Source organism: Chiloscyllium plagiosum, unplaced genomic scaffold (assembly GCF_037043375.1).
Source record: "Chiloscyllium plagiosum isolate Xiang-an unplaced genomic scaffold, Cpla_swu_hap1 HiC_scaffold_29, whole genome shotgun sequence".
Classification (NCBI taxonomy): domain Eukaryota; kingdom Metazoa; phylum Chordata; class Chondrichthyes; order Orectolobiformes; family Hemiscylliidae; genus Chiloscyllium; species Chiloscyllium plagiosum.
In genome coordinates, this window is record NW_028270167.1 from 34321895 (window position 1) to 34348123 (window position 26229).

The 26229-nt window shown below is 43.4% G+C and overlaps 1 protein-coding gene across 3 annotated transcripts in view; it reads left to right on the forward strand.

Moving 5' to 3' along the window:
* LOC148142282 (uncharacterized) overlaps positions 1–26229 on the forward strand; it is a 145856-nt gene that overhangs the window by 113748 nt on the left and 5879 nt on the right. The gene's annotated exons all lie outside the window — the stretch shown is intronic.

The following is a 26229-nucleotide window of genomic DNA, read 5'->3' on the forward strand; positions in this document are numbered from 1 at the left end:
AAACCAAATTGGTGTGTGTCCGAATAGGCAAACAGGCAGAGAGGAGGGAACTAAGTCATTGATGATGTTTTCAGCAGCTGAGTAGCTGAGGCGGGGAATCAAGATTTTGAATAACTAACAAAACATTAAGATTTTCAAGTTGTCTACTTAGATTCCCTGATTGTCCAGAATCAAACAAAAACTGAGTATATTATACGTCAGAGAAGATTTTCCAGAACATTCGATATTGTTAGTAAGTGACTATTTCAGTTTAAAACAAAAGCCAATGCACCAAATTGATTGAGTCATTAGTCACACCATCAGGTGGTTCTTACTTTCTGATCCAAGCCCCATTGCTGGTTTGATCAGCTATAGTGCATAGAGTCATAGAGTTGTACAGCATGGAAACAGACCCTTCGGTCCAACTTGTCTATGCCAACCAGATATCCTAAATTAATGTAGCCTCTTTTGCCAGCATTTGGCCCATATTCCTCTAAACCCTTCCTTCCTATTCATGTACCCATCCAGATGCCATTTAAATGTTGTAATTGTCCCAGCCTCCACCCCCTGTGTGAAAAGGTTGCCCCTTAGGTCCCTTTTAAATCTTTCCCCTCTCACCCTAAACCTATGACCTCTAGTTTTGGATTTCCCCAACCCAGGGAAAAGACTTTAGAGTAGCGCTGGAAAAGCACAGCAGTTCAGGCAGCATTCAAGGAGCAGGAAAATCGATGTTTCGGGCAAAAGCCATTCATCAGGAAGCCCTTTCTCAAGGAAAAGACTTTGTCCATTTATCCTATCCATGCCCCTCATAATTTTATAAATCTCCTATAAGGTCACCCCTCAGCCTGCGACAGTGCAGAGAAAATAGCCCACGTTTATTCAGTCTATCCCTATATATAGGTCAACCCTGCACACACACTCCCACCATCACCCCCACCACCATACCATGAGTTGAATGCTGCCAGAAAAAGTTAATGTAGCTACTACCTCATCTCTCAAAAACCTTTGGCTCAGTACAGAGCCCTTGTGAGAAATTGGCTCAAAGAGAAATCTTCAGTTCAATGATATATCAACAAGTTGTGAAGGAAAATGGTGCTACTTTTCGGGCAATTGTCACAACGGGAGAAAGTGAGGACTGCAGATGCTGGAGATCAGAGTCAAAATGTGTGGCGCTGGAAAAGCACAGCAGGCCAGGCAGCATCCGAGGAGCAGGAGAGTCAACCTTTCAATGAACAACTTATGCTCGATAGTCACAACAGCCCAAGGATGTTGCCTCTGGATATCTTGGAGTGGATTCTTAGTCCAGTCATTTTTAATAATGACCATCCCTACATCAGCAAAGCAGTGGGCCATTGCACTGACCATTCCAGCGTTCAGCTGAATACATCACCCTCATGACTGAAGCAATGAGTATGAGCTTACAACAGAATGGGTAACAATTTCGAAAGAGAGAAAGCCCATTACTACCTTGCATTTCCCCATCATCATAAGGACAGAAGAACATAAGAAATAGAAACAGAGTCAGCTATCTGGCCCATCGAGCCCACTCTGCCATTCAATAAGATCATGGCTGATTTTTTTTTTGTGGACTCAGATCCACTTACCCGCCCACTCACCCATAATCTTTCAGTCCTTTACTGTTCAGAAATCTATTGATGTTTGCTTTAAAAACATTCACTGAGGTAGCCTCATCTGCTTCACTGGGCAGGGAATTCCACAGACTCACAACCCTTTGTGAAGAAGTACATAGTTGTGCAGATGATGAACCACACGAGCTGCATTAACACAGAGACTGCGAGAGGAGAGATTGGCTGTGTTTAAAAAGCTCAAATCAGATGTTTGATGGAATATTTGCCAGTCTCCAGGATTGATGGTATTCCTCTTTAATCATGGAACATAGAACATTACAATGCAGTACAGGCCCTTCGGCCCTCGATGTTGTGCTGCCCTGTGGAACCAATCTGAAGCTCATCTAACCTACACTATTCCATTTTCATCCATATATTTATCCAATGATAATTAGAAGCCCTTAAATCGTGGGAATTAATATCCCTACCTAGCACCAGCACTTCTTTATTTTCCTGGAGAATAGCAGGAAATGCAACATTCCCAACGTTTTCCGTATATTTAGAACAAAATGTAATCTCAACCAGTCACAAAAATCTAAACACGTTAAAGGGCTTTTAGTGGCTCAGTGGTTAGCACTGCTGTTTCACAACACCAGGGACCACCGTCTGTGTGGAGCTTGCACATTCTTCCTGTATCTGTGTGGGTTTCCTCCAGATGCTCTGGTTTCCTCACACACTCAATAGATGTGCAGGTTAGGTGTGTTTGCAATGCTAAATTGCCCTTCAGTGCCCAGCAATGTGCAAGCTAGGTGATCAGCCACGGGAAATGCCGAGTAATGGGGGTGGATCTGGGTGGAAAGCTCTCCAGAGGGCTGGAGTGGACTTAATGGCCGGCTTCCCTACTGTAGGGATTAGATTAGATTACTTACAGTGTGGAAACAGGCCCTTCGGCCCAACAAGTCCACACCGCCCCGCCGAAGCGCAACCCACCCATACCCCTACATTTACCCCTTACCTTACGGGCAATTTACCATGGTCAATTCACCTGACCTGCACATCTTTGGACTGTGGGAGGAAACCGGAGCACCTGGAGGAAACCCACGCAGACATGGGGAGAACGTGCAAACTCCACACAGTCAGTCGCCTGAGGTGGGAATTGAACCCGGGTCTCTGGCGCTGTGAGACAGCAGTGCTAACCACTGTGCCACCGTGCCACCCACAGTTTTTCTTAGGTCCATTTTCAAATTGTCAGACTTGAAGATTCTCTGGAAATCTCAGCTAGTTCAGAGTTTGTGCATAACTATGGCAGAATAATTTACTGTGAGGCAGCATTGATAAATTCAGAGAAATGCAATGGTGATCATAATGTTTCTGTCTTACAGAAGATTCCCTCACATTTTCTCCCTTCATCTCTGTATGCCAATTGTTAGGTTTTGGATACACTTGCTGAAAAAAAATATAAAGGAGAGCTTGAGATAATCCCAGAATGATATGCTCTGACAGCTGCACAATTAGTCTCACTTCCTTGCAAACAGAAACTCAGCAAGTCCACCAGCATCTGTAGAGAGAGTCCAGTGATCCTTCATCAGAACCATATCACCAGTCACAGGATACAGAATGTTAACTCTGCTTCCCTCTGTACACACTTACCAGACCGGCTGAGATTTTTAAAATTCAATCATGGAGTAAGGGCATCACTGGCTCACCCAGCATTTATTGACCAATCCTAATTGCTCAGAGGGCAGTAAAGAGTTAACCACATTGCTGTGGGTCTGGAGTCACATGTAGGCCAGATCAGGTAAGGACGGCAGTTTCCTTCCCTAAAGGACATTAGTGAATCAGGTGGGTTTTTCCTGACAATCGACAATGGTTTCATGTCACCATTAGACATTAAATTCCAGACATTTATTGAATTCAAAGACCACCACCTGCCTTGGCAGGATTTGAACACAGGTATCTTGAATATGACATGGGTCTCTGGATTAACAGTCCAGCAACAATACTAGGCCATTCCCTTCTCCAGCCCTTTCTGTTTGAGTTTCAGATTTCCACCATACTCAGTTCTTTGTTTTTATTTTAGACTCATTTGCCTGCTCTTTCCTCAGAGCACTGCAATATTTTCCCTTTCAAATGTTTATTCAATTCGTTTAGAGGGTTGATGTGGAACCTATTTCCATTGCCCTTTTCAGACAGCTATCTCATGTAGTTCATAACAACCCATTATGTCTAACTATTCTCATTGTCCCATCTAGTTACTAGCCCCGCCCTGCCAGTGGTATTTGTGAATGAAGCTGCTTCCATTTTGTGTTCAAAGATATCTTTTGGCTTCCATAGCATTTACACTTCAATCTTAAATGTACAGTGCATAAAAAACAAAACTTGGATAAGGTTATTAACTTTTGCATCTTTTATTGTTTGGAACAAGAACAATAACAAAAACTGCTGTTCTACATTTAATTGCTCAATATGTGTAAAATGATGTTTGCCTAAGAATTGAAGCTGAGAATGAAGTTAGTTCTCATTTCTGGGGTTTTCTGAGGCGGGGATAAAGAGCAGGTGGAAGGATATCAACTTGGTATTGTTAACACCTCATCATGCCAGTCTGGTTTGGGTGGCTGATGCTGTTAAACAAGTGGGGGAGTTTGATTTTCAGTTTATTTATGTACTGTACAAAGTTCACATCATTTGCATACTTCTATAAGACTTGAACGCCCCAGGTTTAATTGATTGATCAGATCTATCTGCCCATTCGCGGGAGGTTGAGGGTGCTATTGACTGTAGTCCTATTTGCAGAATTGGGCGAGAAGGTTTTGGGTTCAACACCTGCTTCAGAGCTGAGTGAATAATCTACATTGGCAAAGTGACTACAGCAAAAGCAAAAGAGGAAGCATATAGTGTGGTGAAGGGCAGTAAGAAGCCAGAGGATTGGGAAGCCTACAAGGACCAACAGAGGACAATGAAGAAAGAAATAAGGAGAAGATTAAATATGAAGGGAAGCTAGCCAGTAATATTAGAAGAGATTGCAAGAGTTTCTTTAGATATATAAAGGGCAGAAGGGAGGCAAAAGTGGACATTGGGCCTCTGGAAAATGACACTGGAGAAGTAGTAGTGGGGAACAAAGAAATGGCTGAGGAGCTGAGTAAGTACTTTGTGTCAGTCTTCACAGTAGAAGGCACAAGTAATATCCCAAAAGTTAAAGAGTGTGTGTGTGTGTGTGTGTGTGTGTATATGTGTGGTGTGTGTGTGTCTGTGTCTGTGTGTGTGTGTGTGTGTGTGTGTGTGTGTCTCTGTGTATGTGTGTGTATCTGTCTGTGTCTGTGTGTGTGTGTCTGTGTATGTGTGGTGTGTGTGTGTGTCTGTGTGTGTGTATAGAGATGAGTATGGCGGCAATCACCAACAAGAAAGTGCTAGAAAACCTGAATGGCCTGAAAGTGGATAAATCGTCTGGATCAGATGGGCCACACCCCAGAGTTCTGAAGGAGATAGCTGAAGAGGTAGTGGAGGCTTAATAGTGGTCTTTCAGGTATCACTGAAATCAAGAAGGGTCCCAAAGGACTGGAAAATCACTAATGTAACCCCCCTGTTTAAGAAGGGGATGAGGCAAAAGATGGGAACTTACAGGCCAGTCTGCCTGATCTCAGTTGCTGGTAAGATGTTGGAGTCCATTGTAAAGAATGAGATTTCTGAATATGTGGGAGTGTATGGTAAAATAGGGTAATGTCATCATGGTTTCATCGAGGGGAGGTTATGCCTGACAAATTTGTTAAATTTCCTTGGAAGAGGGAAGGAGCTGGTCAGACCAAGGAGAGCCAATAGATGTTATCTTTCTGGACTTCCAAAAGGCCTTTAAGTGCTGTACAGGATGCTTACTGTAGAGTAAGATTAGGGCGCATTGGGGTTAGAGGTAAGGTACTGGCATGGAAAGAAGCTTGGTTGCCTGGCAGAAAGCAGAGAGTGGGGACAAAAGGGTCCTTCTCAGGATGGCAGCTGACAAGTGATGTCAGTGTTGGGACCACAACATTTCACTTTATACATTAATGGTTTGGATGAAGGAACTGAGGGCATTCTGGCTAAGTTTGCAGATGATACAAAGATAGGTAAAGGGGCAGGTAATATTGAGGAGGTGGGGAAGCTGCAGACATATTTAGACAGTTTAGGAGAGTGGGCAAAAAGTGGCAGATGGAGTACAATGTGGGAAAGTGCGAGGTCATGCACTTTGACAGAAAGTATAGAGGCATGGACTATTTTCTAAATGGGGAGAAAATTCAGAAATCAGAAGTACAAATGGAATTGGCAATCCTCGTCCAGGTTTCTGTTAAGGTAAACTTGCAGGTTGACTCAGTAGTTAGGAAGGCAAATATAATGTTGTCATTCATCTGGAGAGGACAAGAATACAAAAGCAGGAATGTGTGTCTGAGGCTTTATAACACGCTGATCAGACCATGTTTGGAGTATTGTGAGTATATTTGGACTCCATACCTCAGGACGGGTGTACTGGCCCTGATGCACGTCCAGAGAATGTTCATGAGAATGATCCCAGGATTGAAAGACATAACATATGAGGAATATTTGAGGACTCTGGGTCTATACGTGATGGAGGTTAGAAGGATGAGGGAGGATATGACTGAAACTCTCAGAATACTGAATGGCCTGGACAGAGTGGACATTGGAAAGATTTTTCCATTGGCAGAAGAGATGAGGACCCGTAGGTACAGCCTTAGAGTAAAGGGAAGATCCTTTAGAATGGAGATAAGGAGAAACCTCTTCAGCCAGTGAGTAGGGAATCGATGGAATTCATTACCACAAAAGGCTGTGGAGACCAGGTCATGGAGTGTATTTAAGACTGAGAGAGATAGGTTCTTAATTGGCAAGGGGATCAAAGGGGGTGGCATGGGGGCTCAGTGATTAGCACTGCTGTCTCACAGCACCAGGGAGATGGATTCGAATCCAGCCTTTGGCAACTATCTATGTGGAGTCTGCACATTCGCCCTGTGTCTGCGTGGGTTTCCTTGGGATGCTCCAGTTTCCTCCCACAATCCAAAGATGTGCGGGTCAGGTCAATTAGCCATGCTAAATTCCCATAGTGTTCAGGGATATATAGATTAGGTATGTTAATCAGGGGTAAATATAGGGTAGGGAAATGGGTTACTCTTTAGAGGGTTGTTGTGGACTTGTTGGGCCGAAGGACCTGTTACCATACTGTAGGGATTCTGTGGTTATGGGGAGAAAGCAGGAAAATGGGGTTGGAAAACCTATCAGCCATGATTGAGTGGCGAGGCAGACTCGATGGGCCAAATGGCCTAATTGCTGCTCCTATCTTATGGTCTTATAGCACCACCCCACAGTCCGACAATATCAATGTTGGAGAAGCCTTTGCTTTTGCAGGAGATGTGGCCTCCCTCCCATTCAGCAGTAATTAGAGCAAGGGGAGGGCAGCTCCACCTGGTGTTCCAGCCAATTCTTATCTCTCAAGCAACACCTGATTCACTCATTATCCCATTGGTCTCTGCTGGAGCTTGCTGTGCACAAATTAGTTGCTATATTTCCCACATTATGAGAGTGTTCAATTCAAAACAAGTGCACAGATATAACCAACATGCAGGATTATACATTCAAATAACAAATGGCCCGGAGAAATCACAAGGACGTAACTGTCAGAGTACAATCTAAGAATAATATTACTGATTTGGAGATGCTGGTGTTAGACTGGAGTGTACAATGTTAAAAATCACACAACACCCGGCTATAGTCCAACAGGTTTAATTGGAAGCACTAGTTTTTGGAACGCTGCTCCTTCATCAGGTGGTTATCAGCACTCCAAAAGTGCTGTCGATGATCAAGGGAGAAGAGTCCAGGAACTTCATCAGAGGAAGGACAGAATGATAAGGTGCTAAAAGGGTTGAATTATGAGGAAAAGCTACACAAGTCCCTTGAGTATAAACAAGAGATAAGTATCGAGGTTTGCAAGAAGAGGTCAAAGAAGATTCAAGGAAGAATCCAAGAGAGACATGACACATCTATGTAAATTATGCTGAGCCTGAGGCTACAAATTATGAGTGCTACAAAACAGAAACATGCCATTTGCAACATGCTAGTGTTATGTTTCATATGAGCCTCCTTCAACACCTTCTGTTTCTACCTCCATTAGCACATCTTAGGAGCAAATTTACAGCAGATGCTGGCATCACTGTTGGAATATTGCGTGCAATTCTGGTCTCCTTCCTATCGGAAAAATGTTGTGAAACTTGAAAGGGTTCAGAAAAGATTTACAAGGATGTTGCCAGGGTTGGAGGATCTCAGCTACAGGGAGAGGCTGAACTGGCTGGGGCTGTTTTCCCTGGAGCGTCGGAGGCTGAGGGGTGATCTTATAAAGGTTTACAAAATTATGAGGGGCATGGATAGGATAAATAGACAAAGTCTTTTCCCTGGGATCGGGGAGTCCAGAACTAGAGGGCATAGGTTTAGGGTGAGAGGGGAAAGATATAAAAGAGACCTAAGGGGTAACATTTTCACGCAGAGGATGGTATGTGTATGGAATGAGTTGCCAGATGATGTGGTGGAGGCTGGTACAATTACAACATTTAAGAGGCATTTGGATGGGCATATGATTAGGAAGGATATGGAGGGATATGGGCTGGGCACTGGCAGGTGGGACTAGATTGGGTTGGGATATCTGGTCAGCATGGAAGGGTTGGACCGAAGGGGCTGTTTGCATGCTGTACATCTCTATGACTCGATCTGTACTGAAAGCAACAAATGCTGGAAATCACAGCGGGTCTCATTAACATACCCTTTCCCTGATTATTCCCATAGCAGCTTCTGTCACAGCCACTCCTTATGGGAACAGGTTTTTCCAGTTTCTGAGTAAAGAGATTTCTCTCGAACTGCAGACGCTGATTTATAAATGGGAGCATTTGTCTGTACAATGGTTCAAACTGCACCGGGCGTAGAGGTTGACAGAAGGAGAGAGGCTGGAGTATAATGGGCACAGGCTGAGGGTAATGGCCTTGAGTAAAGTCTGTTTGGAGACAGAAGTTAAAAATCACACAACACCAGGTTACAATCCAATGGATTTATTTGGAAGCACTAGTTTTCGGAGCGCTGCTCCTTCATCAGGTGGTTTATGAAGGAGCAGCGCTTCAAAAGCTAGTACTTCCAATTAAACCTGTTGAACTATAACCTGGTGTTATGTGATTTTTAACTTTGTACACCCCAGTCCAACACCAGCTCTTCCATATCATGGAGAAGGAAGAAAGTCTGTCTGGGGAAATGAGAGCGGGAGGTTGACCACACAACAATGGGAATAGGACCAGAATGGTCAGCTACAGGCATCCACTCAAAGAGCCTGAGTGACATTCCTGGGCATGCCAGCAAGACCTTTAACCCTATAAGATAATGTTAGGAGGTAGAATCAGGATCCTGCTCTTCCCACCAGGATTTGCCATGCTCCATAGCACACGTCTTTGCAATGAAATAACGAGCACATAAACACCTGACGAGCTAATGGAGCCCGACACTAACCCCCTTGCTCACCATTATCACTGGAACAGAAGATTCTGTCCATAATTTTAAAGAGTGCATAATGGCATAGAGTCATAATGTTAAACATCTACTTGGCTTGTGTAGATCAGGCCCCTCTTTCCATTCTAGTGTAAGTTGTCAATTGTGACTCGTGCAATGCCAGGTTTTTATTTATAAGCTGGCCAATCAGGATTCGTCACCCTTTTTTTGTGTCATAGGAGCAAGAGTCACGCATTGAGCTGCCAGAGAAATATTCAAATATTGAATGCAATTACCAGTCAGCTACATCACTACCCACCAGCACAGCTAAGGGTCCCCCAGTTCTGAAAACCTGCTTCCAGCAAAAAGACCAGGTTTCATGACCTTCAGTTGACCCCCATGGGTTGTGGCAGCCTCTAGAGATGCATGTTAAATACGTGGTCAGGAAATTAATGCCTGATACATGCCATTTCTTTGCAGCTGTGAATCTGAATCTGAATATATCTTTCGCTTGCGTCAAACTCGATTGGGAAGGGGAACTTAGTTCTGGTGAGGTCGCCTTTTTGTGAGCATGCTGGCTATTCACATATGAAAGGGCTTCCAGGTAGATGCTGGTCAGAACTCAAGCACAAGCTGCTTTTAAAATGCCCAGAGATTGTTTGCAAACTGTCACCGTGCCCAATTACATATGCCAACCACTTTGCTTCACCCTTCTGTGGGGGACCACAACATTCCACACCAATCTTCATACAGAGATGGAAATTAATTTGCTGGAAAGCATTTGAAAGATAAAATAAGATAATATAGTCATGGAGCAGATGCTTCCTGTTCTGAGATAGTCAATACGAGGTGTCACAACCTTAGGATAATAGATAGCACATTTACGACAGAGTTAAGGATTACCTACTTCTTCCAAAAGGTTGTGAATCTTTGCCCAGTTTGTGAAGGAATAATGTGAAGAGTTGTGGTCCCAACACCGACTACTTCTCCAACCCCATTTTCCAGCAAAGTTCACTGCTTCCTCTCTCCTACCTTTTATCTATCTTAAAAAAACTCTTGCATACTTCTTTCATATTACTAGCTGCTGTTTTCAAAGGTTTCACAATCCTGTGGCTTCCCACTAATTTTCACCACATTTAATGTGTTTCCCTTTGCTTTTATGCTGTCCCTGACTTCTCTTGTCAGTTGCGGTTGCCTCGTCCTCCCCTTAAGATATTTTTTCTTCCTTGGGATGAATTTCTGCTTCCTTCAATAGGGTATATGTCCTTGGACTTTTAGCTTGAGGGCTGTGGCTCCTTCAGCACTAGCTCCTGGATCCCTCTACCTGCCTCAGTGGTAGTCACACTCTCCTGTCCTGACCACTGACTGAATTTAAGGTAGTTGATAGAAGGGGTGTGACTGCCTCCTGAAACACATCATCCAGGAAACACTTCCCTTGCTACAGATGTGGTCACAATGAACCACAATGGGGTCCGGCTCCCACACCAAACAGATACAACACATTGCCTGGCCTTGCATCTCTATTTTATTTACTCAGTTCTTAATTTCACTTTCTAAGAATTTCTTAACGGCTTTTTTAGTTTGTGACCTGTAAATATTTTCTCTAATTTTCCTTCGGTCTAGAAGTGACCTATAATAGATAGTGAAATTAATAGCAATTACCAACCAATGAACTGATGGTTTTCCTGTGTTATCACTCTTCTGTGCTGACCCCTGATCCTGGGCTTCAGTTTATCCTGTAAAAGTGACCTTACGAATTGTGAATCGAACAGAAATCAAGCAAACAGCACCTCTTCCCCTTTGCACTAAATTCCCACACTACTTCCAAATGCCCAGAAATATATACTCTCAGGCTGTGTCTCTGGATGTAATCACTTCTGCCTGATCATTATAACACATTTTATTTATTTTCTTATCTCTTGCTTTGAGTTTTGCATTGATGGACTAGCAAAATGATTGTACGGAAGGATTTAGAAAGGCAATGGGAGTTGTGGTTCATTTAGAAAATAGGGACACTATCACTGTACTACATAGTGACTTTCATTCATAAGATCATAAGACATCCTAGCAGAATTAGATCATTCAGCCCATCAAGTCTGCTCCGCCATTCGATCATGGCCGATATGCTCCTCAAACCCATTTTCCTTCTTTCCCACCATAACCCTTTAACCCATTACCAATTAAAAATCTATCTCAGTCCTCCTTAAATTTACTCACTGTCCCAGCATCCACTGCACATTGGGGTTGTGAATTCCATAGATTCACAACCGTTTGGGAGAAGTAGATAATCCTTAACTCTGTTGTAAATGTGCTATCTATTATCCTAAGGTTGTTACCCATTGTATTGACTACCTCAGAACAGGAAGCATCTGCTCCATGACTATATTATCTTATTTTATCTTTCAAATGCTTTCCAGTGAATTAATTTCCATCTCTGTATGAAGATTGATGTGGAATGTTGTGGTCCCCCACAGAAGGGTGAAGCAAAGTGGTTGGCATATGTAATTGGGCACGGTGACAGTTTGCAAACAATCTCTGGGCATTTTAAAAGCAGCTTGAGCTTGAGTTCTGACCAGCATCTACCTGGAAGCCCTTTCACATGTGAATAGCCAGCATGCTCACAAAAAGGCGACCTCACCAGAACTAAGTTCCCCTTCCCAATCGAGTTTGACACAAGCGAAAGATATATTCAGATTCAGATTCACAGCTGCAAAGAAATGGCATGTATCAGGCATTAATTTCCTGACCACGTATTTAACATGCATCTCTAGAGGCTGCCACAACCCATGGGGGTCAACTGAAGGTCATGAAACCTGGTCTTTTTGCTGGAAGCAGGTTTTCAGAACTGGGGGACCCTTAGCTGTGCTGGTGGGTAGTGATGTAGCTGATTGGTAATCGCATTCAATATTTGAATATTTCTCTGGCAGCTCAATGCGTGACTCTTGCTCCTATGACACAAAAAAAGGGTGATGAATCCTGATTGGCCAGCTTATAAATAAAACAAGGTAAAAACAATGACTGCAGATGCTGGAAACCAGATTCTGGATTAGTGGTGCTGGAAGAGCACAGCAGTTCAGGCAGCATCCAAGGAGCTTCGAAATCGACGTTTCGGGCAAAAGCTTTTGCCCGAAACATCGATTTCGAAGCTCCTTGGATGCTGCCTGAACTGCTGTGCTCTTCCAGCACCACTAATCCAGAAGCTTATAAATAAAAACCTGGCATTGCACGAGTCACAATTGACAACTTACACTAGAATGGAAAGAGTGGCCTGATCTACACAAGCCAAGTAGATGTTTAACATTATGACTCTATGCCATTATGCACTCTTTAAAATATGGACAGAATTGCTGCTAACTTTGCAGATGAGACAACATAGGTGAAGGGGCAAATAGTGCTGAGGAAGCAGGAAGACTGCAAAAGGACTTAGGGCAGGCTAGTGTAAGTTCATTTTCATATCTGTCTGATTTACTTGCTTACTTAGTTGGACTCGTTTTACACTCATAATGAGGCGTAGTTTATTATCAGTGAAAGACAAGATACATACAAGCAATCCTACGAAACCCACCTTTCCCTCTTATTTCCTGACTAATGTTACTCAATCTGCTTTGGAAGTACAGGATGGTAAAGAATTTTATATTGTTCCGATTACAGCTGACCAAACTGAAGTTGAGGCTGTCCTTCCTGCCTCTGAGTTTGCTGCTGATGTTCACTTTCAAGTGTGAGGTAGGGGCCCCACTTTATTGCAACAGCCTTTTAAAAATATTTATTCAGCTCATTCCCAAGTGCAAAGGCTTGCAAAATTTAGTAATAGCAGTTTGATGTAACCTGTGTGATTACCATAATCTAGAAAGGGTCATAGAGTCATAGAGATGATCAGTTGTCCTAAACTGATCCAGTCTCATTTGCAGCACTTGGCCCATATCCCTCTAAACCCTTCCTATTCATATACCCATCCAGATTCCTTTTAAATGTTGTAATTGTACCAGCCTCCACCCCTTCCTCTGGCAGCTTATTCCATACACACACCACCCTCTGTGTGAAAAAGTTGCCCCTTAGGTCCCTTTTATATCTTTCCCCTCTCACCCTAAACCTATGCCCTCTAGTTCTTGTTACAAAAGACAGTATTGATATAATTTCTCGACAGATTGAAGCAATCCTAGATGCCGGGCTGTCTTGGGCCGATTAAAACTTCTCCAGCCAAAACCTAACCAGCATTGGCTCATCAGCATTTATTCAATAGTCAATCAAGGTGAATGGATGCCAAGTTTCCTGCCTTGAGATCTCAGTACCCTTGTCTCATTTAGCACCTATTCAAAATCATCAATCAAGAGACTGATTAGCAAGGTCAGATCTCATGGAATACAGGGAGAACTAGCCACTTGGACACAGAACTGGCTCAAAGGTAGAAGACTGAGGGTGGTGGTGGAGGGTTGTTTTTCAGACTGGAGGCCTGTGACCAGTGGAGTGCCACAAGGATCGGTGCTGGGTCCTCTACTTTTCGTCATTTACATAAATGATTTGGATGCGAGCATAAGTGGTACAGTTAGTAAGTTTGCAGATGACACCAAAATTGGAGGTGTAGTGGACAGCGAAGAGGGTTACCTCAGATTACAACAGGATCTGGACCAGATGGGCCAATGGGCTGAGAAGTGGCAGATGGAGTTTAATTCAGATAAATGCGAGGTGCTGCATTTTGGGAAAGCAAATCTTAGCAGGACTTATACACTTAATGGTAAGGTCCTAGGGAGTGTTGCTGAACAAAGAGACCTTGGAGTGCAGGTTCATAGCTCCTTGAAAGTGGGAGTCGCAGGTAGATAGGATAGTGAAGAAGGTGTTTGGTATGCTTTCCTTTATTGGTCAGAGTATTGAGTATAGAAGTTAGGAGGTCATGTTGCAGCTGTACAGGACATTGGTCAGGCCACTGTTGGAACATTGCGTGCAATTCTGGTCTCCTTCCTATCGGAAAGATTGTGAAACTTGAAAGGGTTCAGAAAAGATTTACACGAATGTTGCCAGGGTTGGAGGATCTGAGCTACAGAGAGAGGCTGAACAGGCTGGGGCTGCTTTCCCTGGAGCGTCAGAGTCTGAGGGGTGACCTTATAAAGGTTTACAAAATTATGAGGGGTATGGATAGGATAAATAGACAAAGTCTTTTCCCTGGGACCGGGGAGTCCAGAACTAGAGGGCATAGGTTTAGGGTGAGAGGGGAAAGATGTAAAAGAGACCTAAAGGGCAACATTTTCACGCAGAGGGTGGTACGCGTATGGAATGAGCTGCCAGAGGATGTGGTGGAGGCTGGTACAATTGCAATTGCAACATTTAAGAGGCATTTGGATGTGTATATGAATAGGAAGGGTTTGGAGGGATATGAGCCAGATGCTGGCAGGTGGGACTAGATTGGGTTGGGATATCTGGGCGGCAGGGACGGGTTGGACCGAAGGGTCTGTTTCCATGCTGTACATCTCTATGACTCTAAGTTAAGTGCCTTGCACGTCTGGCCTGATCTAATTCCCAGCATGATGTTCAATTGGCCAGTTTTCCCATCATGCCTTTTAGTCTCCCAGAACAGCTGTTATTTTAATTAAAAGGGACATTCTGCTAGCTAGACTAGGAGAGTGGGCCAGGAAGTGACAGATGAAATACAATGTGGGAAAATGTGAGGCTATGCTGTTTGGGAGGATGCATACAGGGGCGGACTATTTTCTCAATGGAAAAAGACTTCGGAAATCTAAAACACAAAGAGACTTGGGAGTTCTTGTTCATGATTCTCTTAAGGTTAACATGCAGATTCAGATGACAGTTAAGGAAGACAAATGAAATGTCAGCATTTATCTCAAGAGGGCTAGAATACAACAGCAGAGATGTACTGCTGAGGCAGTTATATGCTCTGGTCAGACCATATTGGTAATATTGTGAGCAGTTTTGTATCTAAGGAAAGATGTTCTTGTATTGGAGGGAGCCAAGAGGAGGTTTACAAGAATGGTCCCAGCAATGAAAGGCTTGTCAAACCAGGAGTGGTTGAGAACTCATGGTCTGTACTCAGTGGAGGGACAAAGTGAGGACTGCAGATTCTGCAGATCAGAGTCAAAGCCAGTGGTGCTGGAAAAGCACATCTGGTGAGGCAGCATCCGAGGAGCAGGAGAGTTGATGTTTCGGGCATAAGCTCTTCATCAGCTCATGCTCGAAACATTGACTCTCCTGCTCCTCGGACGCTGCCTCACCAGATGTGCTTTTTGACTCTGTACTCAATGGAGTTTACAAGGATGAGGGGTGATCTGATTGAAACTTACAGATTACTGAGAGGCCTGGATAGAGTGGACGTGGAGAAGATATTCCCAAGAGTAGGAGAGACTATGACTTAAGGGCACAGCCTCAGTATAAAGGGGTGACCCTTTAGAACTGAGATGAGGGGGAATTTCTTCAGCCAGAGGGTGGTTAATCTGAGGAACTCATTGCCACAGAGGGCTGTGGAGGCCTAGTCATTGAGTGTATTTAAGACAGAGATAGAATGTTCTTGATTGGTAAGGGGTTCAATGATTATATGGTGAAAGTAAGAGAATGGTGTTCAGAAACATACCAGCCATGATCAAATGGTGAAGCAGACTCCAGGAGCCAAATTGCTTAATTTTGCACTTATATCATCTTGTCTTATGTTTATGATAGAATTTGTTACTCCAGGCCAAAGTGTACTATTAGCTACACTAACAACCAATTAATAATAATTGGTATGATTCAAAATCATGAGTCATAATTGATTTATGCTTGCTTGAGGTTACATTCATTCTTTCAATCATACAACACATTTCCAAAGATGTGCAGGTCAGGTGAATTGGCCAGGCTAAATTGCCCAAAGTATTAGTGCATTAGTCAGGAGTAAATATAGAGTATGGGAATGGGTCTAGGTGGGTTACTCTTCGGAGGGTCGGTGTGGACTTGTTGGGCTGAAGGGTCTGTTTCCATACTATAGGGAATCTAAACTAATCTAATATTTTACCAAGAAAAGAAATATGTTCAAACCTTGCAGCATTTTAGAATTATCAGCAGTTTGGGGAGTTTATAGCCTCCCATAGCTTTCTTCCAAGCAACGCTTCAACTTGCCAATTAATCAGTACTCTTTCCTCCTGTAGTGTGAAATGTTGTGATCATTTAAAATTTGGCATTTTTGCATTTGGCCTGAAGAACTGTGGTAGCATGTCCTTCCTTTTGGCAATATTCAAGTTCTGTACTACTAAGTAGCTACTTCTATATTTAGAAGTTCCACCCATAAAGTCTCCACTGTATAGATATCACTTCTCTTATTATCCCTCAAATCATCAACTCTACCAATTCCAAGTTTGCCTGTATTTATTATGTTCTGGTAAGCAGTCCTGACCAGCTCCCAGTCATGATATGACACCATTATGTCATACCCTCTAAATTGATTTTTATACCTAAGATTAATTGCGTTTATTCACAGATGCTCTCTGTGCTTTTATAAGGAATGTTTAGTCAGGCTTCATGTCCTAACGTGTCTTGATCTAATGTTTTACTCACATTCTCATTTTTGATTTAATTGCTTTACATCTTTTAGATTGCATTTTACTTCTGCAGCCTGAAGCACAATTTCAGAGTGGTGTTCCACTTTTTCCCATTTTGACTCCCAGTTTGAAGAATTAGTCATACTGGAGCAAACAGTTCGTGTTAAACAAGTCAGATTTGTAACTTCTTACTATCATGTTCTTTTAATGTTTATCCCTCTGGATGGTTTCCTCTTTCTGACTGGTCGCCAACTCCAGCTCAGTTCAGTGGATCCAGAGAAAACAATCTATGATTTGTCACACTCTATGTTTACATCAGCACCATTACATCGCAAAAAAAAAGCATAAATAAAGTACTTGTCCAATGACTCAACAATGAATACTGAAAGGGGCAAGTTAAATAAACTTCTTTCACACAAATATTTATCAGAGTTTGGATGAAAAGCCACAAGTGATCTTTGAGGCAGAGACTATTATTGGAGATGAAGATATGAAATCACCTCAGATAAAAGTATATCAAAGTAGATGGTCCAAAATATTTTTAAAGAGATGAATTAAAGAAGTAAAGCAAAGTAGAGCAATATTTTTTTCTTTAGTTATTCATTCACTGGATGAGGGTATTGCTAGTTACAAGAGCATTCCTAATTGGCCAGACAGCATTATGAGTCAACCAGATTGCTGTGGATCTGGAGTCATATGTAGGCCAGACCACCTGAGAATGGCAGTTTCCTTCCCTAAAGGACATTAGTGAACCAAATGGATTTTTCCTGACAATTGTGGTTAGCACTGCTGCCTCACAGCACCAGAGACCCGGGTTCAACTCCCGCCTCAGACGACTGACTGTGTGGAGTTTGCATATTCTCCCTGTGTCTGCGTGGGTTTGCTCCAGTGCTCCGGTTTCCTCCCACAGTCCAAAATAAAAATGTGCAGGTTAGGTGAATTGGCCGTGCTACATTTCCCATAGTGTTAGGTGAAGGGATAAATGTAGGATGGGTTGTGCTTCGGCGGGTCGGTGTGGACTTGTTGGGCCGAAGGGCCTGTTTCCACACTGTAAGTAATCTAAAAAAAAACATCATTAAACTCTGAATTCACATTCCACCATCTGCCATGGCAGGATTCAAATCCAGGGTCCCAGAATATTACCTGCGTCTCTGGATTGACAATAATAGCACTAGACCATTACCTTCCCAGAGAGGTTCAGAGAGAATTCCAGAGATAAGGACCTCAATAGCTGACTGGCAAGATGATTCAAATAGCATTGCTCTTGGGGAAAGAGTTATACCTATTTTTCTAGTTGACCTGTTCAGAGATGTAATTGCACACCTGTGGAGCAGGTGGGACTTGAACCCAGACCAGGGATAGGGACATTACCACAGCACCACAGAGGGATGGACATGTCAGGATTGAATTCTTGTTAGGTTTTGTTACCTTAATCATTAAATGCACCAACCTCAACTGTAATAACCATAGGAGCAAATCTTTAGCAAACTTGTTAATGATCCATGAATATGCAGTCAATTCATGCCACACCTCTCCAGCCTAGTTATGTGGTTCTTTATTATTGAGTTCACAGCTCACAATGGGGGCGGCACGGTGGCACAGTGGTTAGCACCGCTGCCTTACAGCGCCAGAGACCCGGACTCAATTCCTGCCTCAGGCAACTGTCTGTGTGGAGTTTGCACATCCTCCCCGTATCTGCGTGGGTTTCCTCCAGGTGTTCCGATTTCCTCCCAGAGTCCAAAAATGTGCAGGTTAGGTGAATTGGCCATGCTAAATTGCCCATAGTGTTAGGTGTAGGGGAATGGGTCTGGGTGGGTGGCAGGTCGGTGTGGACTTGTTGGGCTGAAGGGCCTGTTTCCACACTGTAAGTAATCTAATCTTAAAAAAATGGAAATTAGATATTTCACAATTTGCAGGACCACAAAGCACTCCATTGCATTTAGATATTTCTGAATACTTCTCCTCCCAGGCATAAGGCTCAACATTTCCACACTGTAGGGAATCTAATCTTATCTAAAAATTTGTTATTACAATTCTATGTTGCTTTAAGAGTTACTCATTCACCACAAGGCTTCTGAAGATCCCCAAAGTGTTCTATATTTCAGTGGAAGAAAAACTGCTTATTATGTTTGGCGTACCAAGAGGAAAAAAGACAAATTCATCATCCACCATTAACAAACTCTGAACAAATTAATTCCTATAGTTCCTGAAATTTACTTTGTGATTGGAGGAATGCAATTGGTACCTCTGGTACATTGGCTGGCTCTCTGTGATCATGTGACCTCTATTTCTGCACTCAGTGTATTTTCGTGATATTTTATAATCCACCTGTTCAGATGTTATTAGACACCTCTAGAGCTGGTGGGACTTGAATCTGAGCCCCCTGATTCAGAGGCAGGGACACTACCACTACACCACTAAAGCCAGGCCCTACAATAATTCAAATTCCCCTTTGCCAGAGTGAGATTCAACCCTAAATTCCCAGTTCACTAACCTGTAGCTCTGGATTAATAATCCTTTGGAAATCTGCAGCAACCATTAAATATACATCATGTCAAACCTGGTATCAAAGTGGTCAGCTATAAAAATGTGTAGATTTTTAGAGCTATAAAAGAACTAGCTACCATGAAAACAGTTAAGAAAATCCCCAGTGTATAATTTTGAATTGCTGGGTGAGTTTAAATTCCTGCTGACGTGGAAATTAAAGGTGATATGAGACGGAATTGGCATTTTTCCACTCATTGGAAATGAAATATCTACTGAAGTAATTTTAAAAATCTGACCATGAGACCTTGGAGTGCAGGTTCATAGCTCCTTGAAAGTGGAGTCGCAGGTTGATAGGATAGTGAAGAAGGCATTTGGTATGCTTTCTTTTATTGGTCAGAGGATTGAGCATAGGGGTTTGAAGATCATGTTGTGGCTGTACAGGACATTGGTTAGGCCACTTTTGGAATATTGCGTGCAATTCTGGTCTCCTTCCTATCAGAAGGAAGTTGTGAAACTTGAAGGGATTCAAAAAAGATTTACAAGGATGTTGCCAGGGTTGGAGGATTTGAGCTATAGGGACAGGTTGAATAGGCTGGGGCTGTTTTCCCTGGAGTATCAGAGGCTGAGGGGTGACCTTATAGAGGTTTATAAAATCATGAGGGGCATGGATAGGGAAAATAGACAAGATATTTTCCCTATCCATGCCCCTCATGATTTTATAAACCTCTATAAGGTCACCCCTCAGCCTCTGATACTCCAGGGAAAACAGCCCCAGCCTATTCAACCTGTCCCTATAGCTCAAATCCTCCAAAATAGACAAGATATTTTCCCTGGGATGAGGGTGTCCAGAAGTTGAGGGCATAGTTTTATGGTGAGAGGGGAAAAATATAAAAGTGTCTTAAGGGACAACATTTTCATGCAGAGGGTGGTACGTGTGTGGAATGGGCTGCCAAAGAAAGTGGTGGAGGCTGGTACAATTGCAACATTTAAAAGGTATCTGGATGGGTACATGAATAGGAAGGTTCTGGAGGGATATGGGCCAGGTGCTGGCATGTGGGATTAAATTAGGTTAGAATATCTGGTCGGCAAGGACGAGTTGGACCGAAAGGTCTGTTTCCGTGCTGTACATCTCTATGATTCTATATCTGGATGGATATAGGAATAGGAGGGTTGAGAGGGATAGGGGCTAAATGCTGGCAAATGGGACTACATTAATTTAGGATAGCTGGTCAGCATAGACAAGTTAGACCGAAGGGTCTGTTTTCATGCTGTACAACTCTGACTCTATGACTATGACTCTATGTAAGAGTTGCAAACCTGCAATCAGTGCTGTGGAAGGAGAGCTACAAGCTGGGCTGCACTCTGAATCTCACTACTGAGAAATTTGGAAAGCTTCTTTGTCACGCATGGATATTTGGAGAAATGCAATTACATGCTCTGTGTACTGACACACAGGGATTGAACCTGGTCCATTCTGTACCGTATTCTAGTCACCTAGTCAAGTGTACAAGAAACCTGTTAGATCTCAGCTGAAGTATTTGTGGCATCACAGTGTAGGAAAGATGTGAATATATTGGAGAGAGTGCAAAAGTGATTCACAAATATGGATCCAGGAATGAGAAACATCAGTGATGAGGATAGATTGAAGAAGTTAAGACAGTTCTCCTTGGAAGGCTGAGAGGAAATTTTATGGAGGTTTTCAAAATCACGAGCATGCTGGATTGACTGGATCAGGAGAAACTATTCTTGTGATAAAAGTTAAAAGAACGAGAGTAGCATAGATTTAAAGTGACAAGCAAACAAAGTGATATGAGAAAAAGCTTTTTCATCTAGCGAGTGTTTAGAGAATGGAATGCACTGCCTGGCCATGCAGTAGAGGCAGGTTCAATTGAGATAGTCAAGAGGGCATTAGTGTGCAGATCAAAAGGCAGGAGATTGGCACTAGGGAACAGAATGATGGCACAATGGGCCAAATAGCCTTCTGCTGGACTATAATGATCCTTGTGATCTAGCTGATGGAGCTAACTGACCCACTTTGCACACAGCAGAATCTCCCCAAAAGCAATATGACAATAGCCATCTGCTTTACTGATGCAAGTTGAGGGATAAACATTGGTCAGGACAGCTTTCCTTAGAAAAAAATCTGAAAGAACTGCAGATGCCAGAAATCAGAATCAAAAACAGAAATTTTTCGAAAAGCTCAGCAGATCTGACAAAGTCTATGGCGGGAAAGCAGAGTTAACGTTTCAGGTCCAGTGACCCTTCTTCAGAACTGATTGGAGCTAGGAGAAGGATAGTATATAGTCAGAATATAGGGTGGGGGGAGAGGGGAGGAGTAAACAATGGAGCCCAAAGTGAGAGAGAAACAGTTGGACAGACAAAGGAGGAGGTAATGGTTGGCCTGGGGAAATGGATAGTTGCTAATGGGGATGATTCATAGCTGACAATGGGTTGTATGTGGCAGTAGCCCATCTGATGAAAGACCTGGTGTGAAAAGGTTGGGGTAAGGACGTGGGAGAAATTGTTAAAGCCCTATTATTGCTGAACTCAATCTTGAGTCCAGAAAGCTGCAGAGTTCCCAAATGGAAAAACGATGCTGCCAGACCTGCTGAGTTTTTCCAACAACTTCTGTTTATGTTTCACCTTTCTTCAAAACTGTGCTGTGGAATTGTTGATGTCCACCTGACAGAGCAGACTGGCACTCTCAGGGTGAGAACTTCCCAAGCCTGTTCTTGCTGATAAGTGTACCCCTGAACACAACCTTCCTGGAGGCAGCCTCCTTTTGAATTGCCTTCGAATAAGGCAGGTAATGAAAATGAAAATGATCAGAAGGGAAGCTTAAGAACCCCTCAAAAGAACAGGGACACCCTTCCAAGGGCATCAAGTGGGCCCTGGGTTTGGCCTTTCCTGCAGGAGCCCTACTATAAGGCCTGGGGTCTCTGGCTCTGCTGGAACCCTGGCCCTGCCCCATTGAGCAGGCAGGCTCTTTATGAGGTTGGCCTGCTCCACTGATGCAAAAACCCCAGTGCATTGAGTAAATTTTCCCTAATTAGTGGCTTTACCTTCTCAATTGGCTGCCCTTCTCTGAGAAATTGCAGCTCATGCTTCCAGCCTATCGCTATTTTCTAATAGAAATATATCCGGGAGCTGTCCCAATGTGTAGAATCTTCAGGGCCTGCCGGGAGTGGGGGGGGGGGGGGGGGGCTACGTGGAGAGAAGCCAACATTCCAATTCTCAATGGAGGTTTCCATTTTTGGTGCAGGTATCCCTCATTTTTTGAAAGTTCACTTTATGCTGCTTCATTTTTGCCAAAGACCTACATTAATACCTGTTTTCGCTCACCGAAAGAAATCCGAAAAGGATTTTTGTTTTTACGAGTCAAGGCAAAATGTTTCCCATGTAAATTAATGCTTCTTAGCTGTACTCCGTTTCAGCTTACAAAAGGTTTCACGGGAACACTCTACTTTCGGATGGCAGGGGAAAACCGTATTCATTTATCAGAAGCATTTGTTTGAGTCAGCCAAACGGTCAGAAACCTTTCTTATATTCATTAACACGTCATAGGAAGAATGTTATTAAGCTAGAGAGGTTTCAGAAGAGATTTATCAAAATGTTACCAGATATGGAAGGTTTAAATTATAAATAAAGGCTAGATAGGCTGGGACATTTTTCACTGGAATGTAGGAAATTGAGGAGTGACCTTACAGAGATTTATAAAACCATGAGGCTTTTGATAGAGTGGGAATGGGAATTTCAAGATGAGGGGGCATATTTTTAAGGTGAGAGGAGAGACATTTAAAAAAGACATGAAGGGCAATTTTTCTACACAGAGAGTGGTTCATGTGTGGAATGAACTTCCAGAGGAAGTGTTGGATGTGGGTACAGTTGTAATGTTAAAAGACATTTGGATAAGTACATGAATAGGAAAGGTTTGGAGGGATATGGGCCAAATGCAGGCAAGAGGGAATAGTTTCACTTGGGATTATGTTTGGCATGGACTAGTTGGATCCAAAGGTCTGTTTCCATGCTGTATGACTCTATGATTCTCTGTCTCAAATTCTCTTTAACACTGCAGTCCAGCAGAATTGTGTTCACTGTTGCATTCTTGTTCTGCAAAAGTTGGGCTGAAATGTGTGCTCACAAGTCTGACCTTGTGTTTAAGGCATATACAAGCAAAATATTGCAGATGCTGGAAATCTGCAATAAAGGTAGAGAATCCTGGAAAATCTCAGCAAGTCTGGCAACATCTGTAGAGGACGAAAAAGGGTTAATATTTCAAGTCTGATATGAGTGTTCTTCAGATCTGCTTCAAATGCTGTGAGACCTGCGATGTTTCACCAGCATTTTCTGGACGGGTATATGAATAGGAGGGGTTTAGAGGGATGTGGGCCAAATGCTGGCAGACGGGACTAGGTCAGATTGGCATGCCTGGTCGGCATGGACGAGTGGGACCAAAGGGTCTGTTTCTGTGCTGTACAAATATGACTACACCACTACTCAGACCCCTGGGAATGTTCATGGCCCACAAATCAGGAAACACCTTCCACAAGTTCCTCACAAAGGTTAAAGACCCAACATCACATCCAACAGGATGAATGTTATCGACAAGATATCCTGCAAAGATTGTGAAAAACATTACATAGGACAAACAGGAAGAAAACTGGCCATATAGATGCACAAACATCAGGTCGCCACAGCCAGACAGCCCTGCCTCTCTTATTTCCAACCACAGACAACAAAGGGCACAATTTCAACTGGGACAATGTAAGTGTTCTAGCACAGGCAAAACAGAGACAAACCAGAGAATTGCTTAAACAAGAACTCAGTCAATAAAGATATTGAACTGGACCCCATAAACAAACCACTCAGATACAAAACCAGAGGTACCAACAAACAGAGACATATAAATAAATACCAGGTGGGACAGAGCACCAACACTCCTCCACATTGAGGAGACAAGATGTCAACTCATGGAATATTTCAGGGAACATCTTTGGGACACTTGCACCAAACAACTCCACCAACCTGTGACTGACCACTTCAACTCCTCCCACTCTGCCAAGAACATGCAAGTCCTGGGCCTCTTCCACCGCCAAATCCAAGTCACCCGACGACTGGAGGAAGAACGCCTCATCTTCCGCCTTGGGACCCTTCAAACACACGGCATCAACATTGACTTCACCAGTTTCTAAATCTCCCCTCCCCCCACCTCATCTCAGATCCAACCCTCCAACTGCCCTTTTGACCTGTCCTACCTGTCCATCTTCCTTCCCACCTCTCTGCTCCATTCTCCCCTTCGACCTATCACTATCACCCCCACCTGCATCTACCTATCGCCTTCCCAGCTACCTTCCCCACCCTCACCCCCCACCCTCCTATTTATTTCTCAGCTTCTTACCTCCATCACATTCCTTATGAAGTATTCATTCCCAAAATGTCGACTCTCCTGCTCCTCGGATGCTGCCTGACCTGCAGCGCCTCACTTTTCGACTCTGACTCTCCAGCATCTGCAGTCCTCATTCTCTCCATCAACAACTTATCAAAGATGCACTGATGATGTCACCTAGCCAGAACATAAAATATTTGCAGAAAGACACACCTGCTGGGAGACTGAATCTACAACATCATCCACAGCCTGAGCTACAAATCTTCTTAAGAATTCTAAAAAAATTCTGACTCTAAATGGAACTAGATTAGTTTAGGATATCTGGTCAGCATGGACGAGTTGGACTGAAGTGTCTGTTTCTGTGCTGTATGACTCTATGACTCCAAGTGTGTACCTGGGTGGGGATAGTCATCTTGCAAATCCCTGGTGAGTATAACTTCTTCAGTAACTTGGGTTATTCATAACTAACATGTTACTTTGTGTAAGTGGTTAAGGGATGTGGGAGAAAGTGAGGACTGCCGGAGGCATCATCCAAGGAGCCTGTCTGGATTGTAGCCACACAGATTATGTGACTCCTCCCTCCCATTATTTTCCCACTCTACCACTAACGTCGAGTTCCCATTATGGACCACCGCCCTGCCAGAACAGCGCTCCCTCAGTAATGCTTTGTTACGTCCACCTGAATTTATTGGTCAAGTATCTAGAGAGGGCCCTGAAAGTGCCTCAGCTGACAACTTCAAAAAGGATGAGCATGAGCCATGAGAAACCTATCAGTGGCCATAGAACCAGACTTCTGCAAGACATTACTGTCTTTGTTACATGAAACAAAATGGACTAGAAAAAGTTGGAGGAGGGGGTTTGGAGGGATATAGGCCGGGTGCTGACAGGTGGGACTAGATTGGGTTGGGATATCTGGTCGGCATGGACGGATTGGACCTCAGGGTCTGTTTCCGTGCTGTACATCTCTATGACTCTGTGGACAATAAGGCTCATAATGTTTGGAGTGTGAGTTGGTTTCACACAGCTCTATCTGTTTTCAGCACAAGGCCATCAGAATCCATACCTGCAGCCAGGGTTCCTTGAGTGCCTGACTCCCGCGGGGCACTTCCAACTATTACTCCCTTTCAGTTCTCCTTCCTGTGATGTGGGAATTTTTTGTGTTATAGTGTAAATATTGTATCACTTTACATTGCCTCCCTACTGTACCCTCCTATGATTTCAATGGAAAAGCTATAAAGTTCCAGCAATGTTGGATTAACCATCCTATCAACCCTTCCAAACCCCTCTACCCTCTCTTTGATAATTGTTACATAGGGCTTGCATTCTTGAGCTAGACTTCTCCTATGAGAATAGGATCCCTACAGTGTGGAAACAGGCACTTCAGCCCAACAAGTCCACACCGACCCTCTGAAGAGTAGCCCACTCAGACTCATTCCCCTACCCCATATTTAGCCCTGAATAATGCATCCAACCCACACATCCCTGAACACAATGGGAATTTAGCATGGCCAATTCACCTAACCTGCATACCTTTGGATTGTGAGATGAAATCAGAGCACCCAGAGGAAACCCACACAGACACGGGGAGAATGAGCACACTACACACAGACAGTTGCCCGAGGTTGGAATCAAAGCTGGCACTGTGAGGCAGCAGTGCTAACCATTGAGTCACTGTGCTGCCCACCCACTGAGCCACCATGCTGCCCTTGATTCCCTTGCATCTCTATATTGTCTTTAATTAGAGTAAGAATTTCTCATTCTCTGTAGTAATATAGACTCTTCGTTTACGCTG